The following is a 13,740-nucleotide window of genomic DNA, read 5'->3' on the forward strand; positions in this document are numbered from 1 at the left end:
TAAATACTGAGGAGGCCTTGGTTCCCGCTGGGACCACAGCAGGGGCAAAGGTTTAGACTCCCCACACCCTGGTCCCAATCCAGCTTGTGGGGGTCCCGCTACACCAACTACTTGTTAAACAAAAATCAGCTGCGCAAGCTCAAGCGATGTACCAAGTGGCTACCAGATATCATGGTTGTGTGCTACTTACACCACTGGGCGTCAGTCAGGTGCTTATAGGAAGCCTGCAAGCAGGAAAGAAACACGCTGGAGGGCCCCCATCCGGTATTCCCTGACTCCTCAAAGAGCAGGCTGTTGGGCAAGATGTGCCTTTGGCCTGATCCAGCAGGGCTGTTCTTAAGATCTTATGACAAAGGTCACATCTACTCTGGCCCTCGGATGGTGACCAACACTCTCTCTTCATTCCCATGCTGGCTCTGCAAATACCCCTCTGCACACTCAGATTCACACACCCATACCCCATATTATGAAATACAGGGTAATGAGTTTGTGGGTGCCAGACTGATCCTGAACCCCTGGACCCAGCAAGGGTTAAAATATCAGCCAGGCTAGTTTCTGTGTTTTTGCCTGAGTGATGGGCCATTACAGAAGATCAAAGGTAATTGCCTGGGCCATTATGGGAGAAAGGTAATGGGCCATTAAGAGAGCAAAGGAGAGGGGACCCTGTGCCAGATGACAACTGAGTTGGGCCCCTCCTCCAGCTCTTAGATAGTTAGAAGGACAAAGCCAGAGTTGCAGTTGAGCTTCTCTGTGAAGTCAGAGAGGCAGAGCACAATGTTTGATTTATGTTAGAACCAAGGCTGAGTCTATGGAAGAAATAAGCCCTTTTTGGGATGTGAAAGCTCTGTACTCTCTCCATATAGGTTTGTATATATGTGTAACAGAACCATATATCATAAAGACACCACAGTCTCTGCTGTGCCTCATTTCCCAAAGGAAACACAAACCCTGGATGAGTGATGGAACCCCTGGAATCTTGCACTGCCTGCAGCAATAGCTTTGTGCCCATATTCAATGTGTACTTGAATGCCCTACATCCAAATAATGTCCACGTACCCATTAAGAACCTTGCACGCCCATCCACTACTCCCTGAGCAAAATCATGCACATAAGCAGCCCTGCTTATGCTAATGTAAATGTCCATACTTTCCACTCATGATAACGCACTTGCAAATATGTCGGCACACATATTTCACAGTCTCAAGCAGACACTTTCTCTCTTGGTTGATCACGTAACTTCCTCATAGTTCTGCACACTTATGAATTCCCATAATTATGTGCAAGTCATGCGCAACCCTGCATGACCCCACAATACCATTTCATGTGTACTGTTACAGCTAGGCACACACATCAGAGTGACATAAGATCTTAATTAGCATTATTGTATCCACTTAAAGAAATAAAATCATTTAAGAATGCAGTCATACCTCATGCTACGTTTACTTCATGTTACGTTTTTTCAGGTTGCGTCCCGCAGCGACCCAGAAGTACAGGAAAGGGTTACTTCTGGGTTTCACTGCTTGTGCATGCACACAAGTGCTAAATCGCGCTTCGCGCATGCGCACAGGCACCAAATTGCACCACACACCTGCGCCGATATGGCGTTTCAGGTTGCGGGCTTTTCAGGTTGCGAACGAACCTCCAGAACGGATCCCATTTGCAACCAGAGGTACCACTGTAAATACAAGTTCCTTCTGACCTAAATGTTGAAATACTAAGCTTGAGGTTTTTTAATAAGGCAGATCGAAAAATCTGAATAAATAAGATCCTAATTATTCTACATATGCCTTAATTCAAAATGCCCTTTTAAAATCACATCTTCCCTACACATAAACCCTTGCTTTATTTTTTATATTTATATTCCAAGTTTCTTATATTCTACTCACCTCACACACATGCCTTTTCACTTTACAACAACCCTGTGAGGTAAGCGCAGCTGAATGAGACTGACTGGAGATTTGAACCCAGGTTTTTTTAATCCTAGTCCAACACTCCAACACCACACTGGCTCTACATAGGAACACAAGAATCTGCCTTACACCAAATCACATCACTGAGCCAATGGGCAGCAGTTCTCTGGGTTTTCAGACAGAGATATTTCCCAGTCCTCCCTGGAGATGTCAGGAATTAAACTTGGGACTTATTGCTGTTTGTGCTGCCTCTAAACCTCTTCCCTACTTCTAAAATCTGTGCCCACAAGTACTCAGGTGGATAGTTATAAAACACTTAAGCCAGCATGTAATGCACACTCATCTGACTTCACATTTTCACTGTGACACACATTTTGCCTATGCATGCAAGTGGTGTGTACTCATGCTCTCCGACACCTTGTCTAGAGCCCCAGACTTGTGCACGCACATACAATCACTTGAATCTGCATATACCAAAAACCCATCTGAAACACAAAGCCAGGCGAGCACCAGCAGGCTCCATCCGTGTGGCCTCTGTGCCCCCCATCCCCACACTTTTTCTTTTCCCTAAGACCTCTGCTTTATTATTCTTGCAACACCATCTGCTCCTTGTTTGCAAGAACCAAGCTGAAGTTCTTGGTGGTTTCCCCATGTTTGGCGGAGCTGTGGAAGTGAAGGAAGGTCATCCCCTTCGGGACAGTGAAATTCAGTCTGACAGGTCCAGTTGCCTTCATTAAGTAGATTCCAAAGTGAGGAGGAATCGGTTGACAGGATCTGTGTCCTGCCTACCTGGTCTCATTGTTTGGACCAGGTTCCTGCTGCCTGTCCTACAATATATGGGTTTGTTTTTGAGGGGGGAGCTCTGTGCTGCAGCAGTGTGTCACTCCTACAGCATTTCCCACCCCGAGATCCATTAATTCTCCAGAGCAATCATTTCCCCCCCAACCCCATTCAGCAGAGGAGAAAAGTCCTGCTGCCTGGAGGTGCCTTTGGCCTTTACTCTAAAGGGAAAAACCATGCGGCTTGGCGAAATGGGTCCCCTGAGAAGATGAAGTGAGTTGCTTGAGGGGAGCCATTGTCAGAGATGCATCATAAAACTGCAGAGTTGGAAGGGACCCTGAGGCTCATCTAGTCGGAACCCCCCCCCCCCGCCATGCAGGAATATTTTGCCCAACGTGGTGCTTGAACCCCAAACCCTCAGATTAAGAGTCTCATGCTCTACCCACTGAGCTATATCCCTCTGCTCTCCCCTCCCTCCTACGCTGCTGGCCTTTGGATTACTGGACTGTAATCTCTTTGGGGCAGGGAGCTTGACTTGCTCTTCATTTTTGTTTGTTACATGTTTCCTCTCGGCCCCCCCCCCCCCAAGTTGGTCTTCACCAGAAACCTTTCCGGAGAGGCAGCGCCTGCCCGGGGCATCGCGGGAGCGAGACGGGAACCTGCGCCCCCCGGCTCTGCTCTCGCCCGGCAACCACTACGGTACCTCACCGGGTTGCGCAGCCGACTTGATCAGGTGGCTGCAGGGGGAAAGGAGGGCCGGGGTGCCGCCTCGAGCTCCGCGAGAGAAAGGCGGGCAAGGAACGGAATAGGCGGCATAGGCAGAAATGCGCCTCCTTCCCTCCACGCCTCGGCTTCTCCCGCAGGATCGCCGTCCTTCCTACCTGGCTCCGCAGGAGACGCCGGACCTCTGGGAAGTGAACGTGGTGGCGGGACGCCCGCGAGGGCGAGAGCGAGCCTGCCTGCCTGCCTGCCTGCCTGCCCCGAGCGCCTTCCCCGCAAGAACTCGGCTCTCGGAGGCAGGAAGGGCGCGGAGAGCGAGCAGGGACGCGGAGGCTCCGCAGCCGAGCAGCAGCCGGCAAGGGAGGCAGGCAAGGCGGCCCCGAGCCCGGCTCCTCTCGGCCAATCAGCATCCAGGGCGGCAGCCAATGACTGCGCCGAGGGAGGGAGGGGGCGCGCAAGGCAGCGCGCAGCTCCGCAGTCTCTCTCTCTGCGCCGGAGCGCACGGAGGGCGGCCAGCGGGCAGGGCTGCGAGGCCGGCAAGGGGCAGGCGAGCCAGAGGCGCCCAGGGACTCTTCGCATAACAATCAGCTCTCGCCCCGATAAAATATGGGGGGGGGGCTGGTCCCCAAACTGGACGGGCATTGCTCGCCGCGTCTTGTGGTCGATTATGCGGGGCGAGGTTTATTTTGTATAAATAATTCTGCAGCGCATCGTCCAGAGCAGCGTTCTCCAACTTGCTGCTCTCCAGATGTTATTGGACTACATCAGCTTCACCCTCAACATCTGGAGTACACCAGACTGGTGAAGACTGGTCTAGAGCAGACATTATGGTCTACATCCAATGCAGAACTGAGCCCCACTGAAATCAATCGATTTAAATGCACCTATAACTTGTATGTTCACTATTAGCCTCAACAAGTGGGATCTGCAAAGCCAGCCAGGCGTTGTTCCATTTCATTTTGACTTTTTTCTGTTTCTCCTCTGCCCACTCTGTTTTTTGTGGCTACTGAGTACGCCCCGTCATCATGGGGCTGTTTTGGAGGGTCCCTCTATTCTATTTAAATAATTATAAGTCTTCCAAATATTGGTGTCCTCTCAAGCCTGCTGATACCGCCTACTTGCCGATAAGTGCTGCTGCTTTGTCTGCATAAAGATCCATCCTTGGAGAATGAGTTTGCTACATACATTTTCTTTTGCACCAGGGATGCAGTGGGGTGGGGAACTGCAGCCTTCCAGATGTTCTTTGGCTACAACGCCCATCAGCCTCAACCAACATAACAATGGCCAATCTAACATTGTTAGATTGGCCATCTAACAACATCTGCTGGGCAACAGACTCTGCAAACTCTGTCTTACACATACCATCTTTGATTATCACATTTGGCCTAAATAGCACTTAGGTAAAATATATCTTTAGAGTGCTTCCGGATGGGCATTTATTGTGGAATTGGAGCTGCTCGTGCACCCTGCCCTGTGAGAATCCATTGCAGGCAACCGCACCGCCTGGAGACAGTCAGTCAGGTTGTGTATCCAGAGGAGGAAAGACCACTGGGATGAGCGCAGAGAGAAGAAACACACCCTGGACACCTTCATCTGCCCCAACTGCAACAAAACAAAGTCTCTCCCGCATTGGTCTCCACAGCCATGGCTGCAGTTTGACTTCATACCCAAAGGCACACTCCTCCATTGTCTCCTGAGGCAAATGGGTGCTAACCAATTCCCCTTCCCCATTTAATCCATGGAAAATCCAGCAATTTTTTTTTAAATATACCTGTTGCTAAAAATCTGTTTGCAGTACCCAGATGACTCATTTGCATTATTTATCCTCTTGGAACAAAAAAGCACACTGGCTAAAACAGAAGTTCTCAAACTGTGGTACAGCAGTGGTCCATGAACTTCTTTCTAGTGGTCTGTGAATTTCTGATTGAAGACAGAAGAGGTCATACCCATCACATTATATATTCATATTGATTTTTAATTGTATTTTTAATTGTAATAATTAATTGCAATTTTTAATTGTATTAATTGCTTCATGTATTTATTATATCACACTTTATTGTATTACACTTTGAATCCTGTGGTATTCAAATTGTAATAGAGTATAATACAATAGAAAAAAGCAAAAAACAACAACTTTAAAAGCATCTTGCATGTAGCACAGCAATTTGGGAGTGATCCTTTGCCAAAAAAAGAAATGTTTGGGAACTACTAGTCTAGAATGTAGCTCTCCTCTGCTTTCAGTGCTCCAACAACAACGTTCACAAGTGACACATGCCAAACCACAAGGCACTTTTAGTGTAACTCATGAAAAAGCCCAAAGACTAACAACCTGGCATGTAGAGAGGAAGGATTTGCATTTGTCAAGAGACAAAGGGAATCAAAGAAGAAGAAAAATGAGGGCTGTGGAGCAAGGGGCTCCAGCAGAGTCATTCAGCACAGCGAATGGAGAGACAAAGTGCTACCTTATGCAAAAGGATAAATGAACACAAAACTTGACTTCCCTAAAGTGTGACATTCAGAACCAGTAGGAAAACATTACAGTCTCTCCTGCTGATGACCTGAGTGCTATGGTTCTTCAGCAAAAAAAAACTACAAAGAGAAGCTGCTGGGCTCTAATTTATCACCAAATTGGATGCTATTTAAATATGGCTTCCATCAGGTTTGTGTGAGTTTCCTTCCCATTGCAACTAGTAAATCCATCAGAAAGACTGCAGTGTGTACTGGTCATTTTGTTATTATCTTGCATGCAAGATGAGCTTTGCATAGAACTGTCAGAGATGGTTTCTTGCCTTCATTGTTTTATGAATCTCCCTCTCTAACACAGTATATAAATTAGGCTGCAACGCCAGCCTTACCCACCTGGGTGTAAGCCCCCACTCAGTTTAATAGGACTTGGTTTTGAGTAGACATGTTAGGAATTACACTGTAAGACCATCAACACTTGTGCCATAATCAGTCTGTTAGATATGGAACTGCTACAAGATTTGCCTGGACAGACAAACATGGCTGCCTCAGGAAATTGGTGCCTTGTTACATTTCTTGAAAAAAGAGTGAGGGACAGGTGGTTCAGGGAAGAGTTTGGCGCTTTACTGGCAACTGGTTTTGCCTTCATGTGGAGGCTTAGGAACGTGAAAAGAGACCTGCTGGATCAGACCAAAGGCCCCTTTAGCCCTCTTGTTCTCACAGTGGCCAGTCAGGAGCCAAAGGGAAGCCCACAAGCAGGACATGAGGGCAACCTCAGCAACAAAGACCTAATGCCTCGGATACTGGAGATAATAATATGCAGCCATCATGACTGGTTTCCATTCATTGGTTTAAACCACTTTTAAAGTCATCCAAGCTGATAGCCACGACATCCTCCAGATTCAGACTGCCATGTTATACCCACTTGTCTGGCAGCAATGGCATGGTGTGGGGGAGCTGAGGGCCCCCGCGGTTCTGGGCGCAATTTTGGGAGGGGTGCAACCAGGTGCCCCCACAACACGCTCCTTCATTGGAGCCTGGCTCCAGCGCATGAGGGAGCTGACCAAGGTCTGACCCAGAGAGGACTCTTCTACTGGGTTGCGGCGCACAAGTGCGTCCCTCACTCAGGGGAACGCCCTGCACGCCTACCCCAGACAGTGGTACCTTACAGTCTGCCAGGGTCTGGGAGCATGCCCCATTGAACTACATGAGTTTTACTTCTGAGTAGGACTGTATACAAACATCACTTTATAGTGGATTCTGTGCATCCCACAGGTACATGTTCTTCAAGACATCTACATGACATTCTCACCCAAGTGGCAGCCCACACTTTGTTGTTGTTGTTTAGTCGTTTAGTCATGTCCGACGCTTCGTGACCCCCTGGACCAGAGCACGCCAGGCCCTCCTGTCTTCCACTGCCTCCCACAGTTTGGTCAAACTCATGCTGGTAGCTTCGAGAACACTGTCCCACCATCTCTGTCATCCCCTTCTCCTTGTGCCCTCCATCCTTCCCAACATCAGGGTCTTTTCCAGGGAGTCTTCTCTTCTCATGAGGTGGCCAAAGTATTGGAGTTTCAGCTTCAGGATCTGTCCTTCCAGTGAGCACTCAGGGCTGATTTCCTTAAGAATGGATACGTTTGATCTTCTTGCAGTCCATGCGACTCTCAAGAGTCTCCTCCAGCACCAGAATTCAAAAGCATCAATTCTTCAACAATCAGCCTTCTTTATGGTCCAGCTCTCACTTCCATACATCACTACTGGGAAAACCATAGCTTTAACTATACGGACCTTTGTTGGCAAGGTGATGTCTCTGCTTTTTAAGATGCTGTCTAGGTTTGTCATTGCTTTTCTCCCAAGAAGCAGGTGTCTTTTAATTTTGTGGCTGCTGTCACCATCTGCAGTGATCATGGAGCCCAAGAAAGTAAAATCTCTCACTGCCTCCATTTCTTCCTCTTCTATCTGCCAGGAGGTGATGGGCCCAGTGGCCATGATCTTCGGTTTTTTGATGTTGAGCTTCAGACCATGGAGCCCAAGAAAGTAAAATCTCTCACTGCCTCCATTTCTTCCCCTTCTAGGACATAGATGATGGCCAAGCATGCAAAAAGAAGGGAGATAGTAGTAATGGGGGACTTCAATTACCCGGATATTTGTTGGATGTCAAACTCAGCCAAGAGCATAAGGTCAAACAGATTCCTCACTGGCCTTGCAGACAGCTTCATTGTCCAGAAAGTGGGAGAAGCAACAAGAGGAACAGCCATTTTAGATCTGGTCCTAACCAATGTTGATGACCTGGTTAGTGGGGTAGAAGTGGAAGGATCATTAGGCGCGAGTGATCATGCTCTTCTGAAGTTTACTATACAGTGGAAAGGAGCAGCCAAGCATACTAAGACTCAATTTCTTGACTTTAAGAAAGCCGACTTCCTAAAACTTAGGGAAGTGCTGGGTGAGATCCCATGGACAGTAATACTAAAAGGAAAGGGAGTTCATGGTGGCTGGGAGTTTGTTAAGAGGGAGATAGTAAAAGCACAACTTCAGGCAATACCAATGAGACGGAAACATGGAAGGTGCCTAAAGAAGTCAGGGTGGCTATCTAAAGAACTTTTAACTGAGTTAAGATTAAAAAAGGATGTGTAAAAAAAAATGGAAAAGGGGGGAAACCACCAAAGAGGAATTCAAACGAATAGCCAGCACGTGTAGACACAAAGTCAGAAAAGCTAAAGCACAGAATGAACTCAGCCTTGCTAGAGAGGTTAAAAGCAACAAAAAGGGCTTTTATGGGTATGTTCGTAGCAAAAGGAAGAACAAAGAAACAGTGGGGTCACTCAGAGGAGAAGATGGTGAAATGCAAACAGGGGACACAGAAAGGGCTGAACTCCTCAATGCCTTCTTTGCCTCAGTCTTCTCCGATAAAGAAAACAATGCCCGACCTGAAGAATTTGGAGGAAATGATTCAGCAGAGGAAACACAGCCCAGAATAACTAAGGAGAAAATACAAGAATACTTGGCTAGTCTAGATGTATTCAAGTCTCCAGGGCCAGATGAACTGCATCCAAGAGTATTAAAAGAACTGGCAGATGTGATCTCAGAACCACTGGCAGTCATCTTTGAGAATTCCTGGAGAACAGGCAAAGTCCCGGCAGGCTGGAGGAGGGCAAATGTTGTCCCTATTTTCAAAAAGGGGAAAAGAGAGGACCCAAATAATTACCACCCAGTCAGTCTGACATCAATACCAGGGAAGATTCTGGAGCAGATCATTAAGCAAACAGTCTGTGAGCACCTAGAAAGGAATGATGTGATCACCAATAGTCAGCATGGATTTCTGAAAAATAAGTCATGTCAGACTAACCTGATCTCGTTTTTTGACAGAATTACAAGCCTGGTAGATGAAGGGAACGCAGTGGATGTAGCCTACCTTGATTTCAGCAAGGCATTTGATGGGGTGCCCCATGATATTCTTGTAAAGAAGCTGGTAAAATGCAGTCTTGACTATGCTACCACTCAGTGGATTTGTAACTGGCTGACTGACCGAACCCAAAGGGTGCTCATCAATGGTTCCTCTTCATCCTGGAGAAGAGTGACTAGTGGGGTGCCACAGGGTTCTGTCTTGGGCCCGGTCTTATTCAACATCTTTATCAACGACTTGGATGATGGACTCAAGGGCATCCTGATCAAATTTGCAGATGACACCAAACTGGGAGGGGTGGCTAACACCCCAGAGGACAGGATCACACTTCAAAACAACCTTGACAGATTAGAGAACTGGGCCAAAACAAACAAGATGAATTTTAACAGGGAGAAATGTAAAGTATTGCACTTGGGCAAAAAAAATGAGAGGCACAAATACAAGATGGGTGACATCTGGCTTGAGAGCAGTACATGTGAAAAGGATCTAGGAGTCTTGGTTGACCACAAACTTGACATGAGCCAACAGTGTGACGCGGCAGCTAAAAAAGCCAATGCAATTCTGGGCTGCATCAATAGGAGTATAGCATCTAGATCAAGGGAAGTAATAGTGCCACTGTATTCTGCTCTGGTCAGACCTCACCTGGAGTACTGTGTCCAGTTCTGGGCACCACAGTTCAAGAAGGACACTGACAAACTGGAACGTGTCCAGAGGAGGGCAACCAAAATGGTCAAAGGCCTGGAAACGATGCCCTATGAGGAACGGCTAAGGGAGCTGGGCATGTTTAGCCTGGAGAAGAGGAGGTTAAGGGGTGATATGATAGCCATGTTCAAATATATAAAAGGATGTCACATAGAGGAGGGAGAAAGGTTGTTTTCTGCTGCTCCAGAGAAGCGGACACGGAGCAATGGATCCAAACTACAAGAAAGAAGATTCCACCTAAACATTAGGAAGAACTTCCTGACAGTAAGAGCTGTTCGACAGTGGAATTTGCTGCCAAGGAGTGTGGTGGAGTCTCCTTCTTTGGAGGTCTTTAAGCAGAGGCTTGACAACCATATGTCAGGAGTGCTCTGATGGTGTTTCCTGCTTGGCAGGGGGTTGGACTCGATGGCCCTTGTGGTCTCTTCCAACTCTATGATTCTATGATTCTATTTGCCAGGAGGTGATGGAACCAGTGGCCATGATCTTCGTTTTTTTGATGTTGAGCTTCAGACCATATTTTGCACTCTCCTCTTTCACCCTCATTAAAAGGTTATTTAATTCCTCTTGACTTTCTGCCATCAAGGTTGTGTCATCTGCATATCTGAGGTTGTTGGTAATTCTTCCGGCAATCTTAATTCCGGTTTGGGATTCATCCAGTCCAGCCTTTCGCATGATGAATTCTGCATATAAGTTAAATAAGCAGGGAGACAATATACAGCCTTGTCGTACTCCTTTCCCAATTTTGAACCAATCAGTTGTTCCATATCCAGTTCTAACTGTAGCTTCTTGTCCCACATAGAGATTTCTCAGGAGACAGATGAGGTGATCTGGCACTCCCATTTCTTTAAGAACTTGCCATAGTTTGCTGTGGTCGACACAGTCAAAGGCTTTTGCATAGTCAATGAAGCAGAAGTAGATGTCTTTCTGGAACTCTCTAGCTTTCTCCATAATCCAGCGCATGTTTGCAATTTGGTCTCTGGTTTCTCTGCCTCTTCTAAATCCAGCTTGCACTTCTGGAAGTTCTCAGTCCACATACTGCTTAAGCCTTCCTTGTAGAATTTTAAGCATAACCTTGCTAGCATGTGAAATGACTGCAATTGTGTGGTAGTTGGAGCATTCTTTGGCACTGCCCTTCTTTGGGATTGGGATGTAGACTGATCTTCTCCAATCCTCTGGGCCCACACTTTATCCTCATTCAATTCTGATTTTCCTGATCTGTCGATAATGTGGTAAGGGGGGGGGACTCAACATAAAACTGCATGTCACCCAACTCTGGGTATACTGGAGCACCTTGTGTGTCTGCTGGTAACGGCATTAAGTGCGTGGGGATGTTTTACTCAGTGCCATCGATTGCCTACTTCTGCTGGGAGGCATGTTGAGTGTGGTATATTGGAAAACTTGTAGCTAAGACAAATGAATAAATTAGCTGCATACAAACACATGCCCACCATGGCCGGAGGTTTCTGGAACACAGAGAAGGTGAGGAGGGGAGGGGACAACAACACACTGCGGATGCATCCTATCAAGTGCCACCCACTAGTGTGGACAGAAAACATTGAGATAGAATTCAGTTGTAAGCGCCCGGGGGTGCAAACGAACATGCACTCAAACAGAATCCTATTTATGCAACACATGGGCTCATTAACATTCTGGTGTGTACTCAGCCTAGGTATGTTAGAATTGTGTTGCCACAACCTGTTTCCAAATCCTCTTCATTCTTTTATGTGGCTGACTAGTAATTCTAATATTTCAGACTAGCCATTCCATATTTCTTAGTCATCTCAGATGATTGGAACACTCAAATGATGACACAGGAAATATGTGCCAGCAGTGTGACCCAGTGGTGATCACATCCATGCAAAGCTATGTTAACGAGACACGACAGGACCCACAGAGGTTGGGCATTCCTTCAACTCCTAATACTGTTGCAGATCTGGGGTAATAGAGTTTATGGGTACAAGGGCACCCATAACAGCTAAAGTTAATAGATGTTAGAAATTAATAAGTGATAATATTTGGGATATTGAAGGGAAAATTCAGGCTGCAGCAGTTCTCCTGAACTGTGCCAAACACAGAAATTCTGGGACTAGCCTATGAAAACTAGCCTGACCAGGCTGGATGTATGCAAGCCATTATCAAACAATGGCCAGTTACCTACACATCAAAGAAGGATCCTTGGGTCTGTGCAAAACAGAGTTGCCATGGTCACCATGAGCAGAGAAAGGTTTAGGATTGGAAACAGGAGAGGAGGCAGGCTGTGCCCTCAGGGGAAAAGTGTCCTTTTACACAGAGGGATGAGCAAGGAGTTATGGGGACAAGGAGGGGGAGGTAGGCAGAACTCCATGTGGGGACTGAAGGGCAGAACCATCTTGGCACTGGCTGGAAGAGGCTGCCCCGAGAGACTGGGAGCCATGACCGACTGCTGCTTTGGACCCCAGCTTGCTGAAGCTAAGAGAGGGGCAATGAGAGACACTCTTGGGGTGTAACATTCTGCCCCCCCACCACTGAAGACTTTAGATGTAAATATGTGTAAAATAAACCATACTTCTTAAAGACACTAGCCTCCACTGTGCCTCAATTTTCCCAACAGAAACACAACCCTGGGTGAGCGCCTGGAACCCCCTGGAATCTTGCTATCGTTCGGCAGAGATTAGGAAGGCATGCAACCTTCATAACAATAGGTTTCCACTGTGATATTGAGGGATTTCCTTCAGGCTTCCAAGAATTCCTTGCATGTTGCAAAAGAGTGGGCACATGCAGAACACTGCATATGGTAGGTTGGGACTATTTGGCCACACTATCAACTGTTTGTAAAGTGGGAATGCACACGAGAACAGGATACCAAGCTCTGCTGTTAGCAGTCAATATCCATTACAGAAATTAGAACAAAATAGCGTAAGAAGAGCCTCCTGGATCAGGCCAGTGGCCCATCTAGTCCAGCATCCTGTTCTCTCAGGTGACAATCAGATGCCTGTGAGAAACCTGCAAGAAGGATTTGAGCAGAAGAGCACTCTCCCTTCCTGTAGTTTCCAGCAACTGCTACTCAGAGGCATTTCTGCCTCCAGCTATGGAGGCAGAGTGCAGTCATCACAGCTAGGAGCCATCGACAGCCCTTTCCTCCTCCACGAATTTGTATAATCCTCTTTTAAAGCCATCCAAGGTGGTGGCCAACACTGCCTACTGCAGTGGCATAGCGTGGGTTGCCAGTGCCCAGAGCCACATGAAGAGGGTGGGTGGGAGGGAAACAGAAGCAAGACGCATGCTGGTTCAGTACTTCCTGGTTCACATGCAGAAGCCATTTTCAATGGAGCCCAGCGATGGAAGGTCACAGCTGTATTGCGGCAGCACCAGGTGTTGAAATTTTGCACCCCTCACAATTTTGCACCTGGGGCAACCCCCCCATGCCCCCCTATGCTACGCCACTGGCCTACTGTGGGAGCAGATTCCATAGGTTAACTATGTGCTGCATGAAGAAGTCTTTTCTTTCTTTTCTCCTGAATCTTCCAATATTCATCTTCACACTGAATGACATTTGCCATTTTACTGCCCATTCACTCAGCACAAGAAAGAATCTACTGGAAGAGACTAATAGTCTGTCTAAACCAACACCTTCTGTTTTCTATAGTGGTTAACCTGATGTCTCCAGAAATCCCACAGGCAGGAAGTGAAGGAGGCAGCTCCCTCTTGATGTTGCCCCCCTCCGCAACTGGTGGTATTCATATTGCCCTTGAACATGGAGGGTGCATATAGACATCATGAGCA

At 47.1% G+C, this 13,740-nt stretch overlaps 1 protein-coding gene across 1 annotated transcript in view; it reads right to left on the bottom strand.

The window, feature by feature from the left end:
- The window catches only part of PHYHIP (phytanoyl-CoA 2-hydroxylase interacting protein), a 46,846-nt gene extending 43,099 nt beyond the window's left edge, over positions 1-3,747 (bottom strand). Inside the window, exon 1 of the mRNA XM_083713783.1 lies at positions 3,572-3,747. The gene's annotated coding sequence lies outside the window, so the exon portion shown is untranslated. The remainder of the gene's footprint in view (positions 1-3,571) is intronic.
- Between the last annotated feature and the right edge of the window lie 9,993 nt (positions 3,748-13,740).

The sequence above is a fragment of the Podarcis gaigeae genome (assembly GCF_964106915.1).
Source record: "Podarcis gaigeae genome assembly, chromosome: 15".
Lineage (NCBI taxonomy): Eukaryota > Metazoa > Chordata > Lepidosauria > Squamata > Lacertidae > Podarcis > Podarcis gaigeae.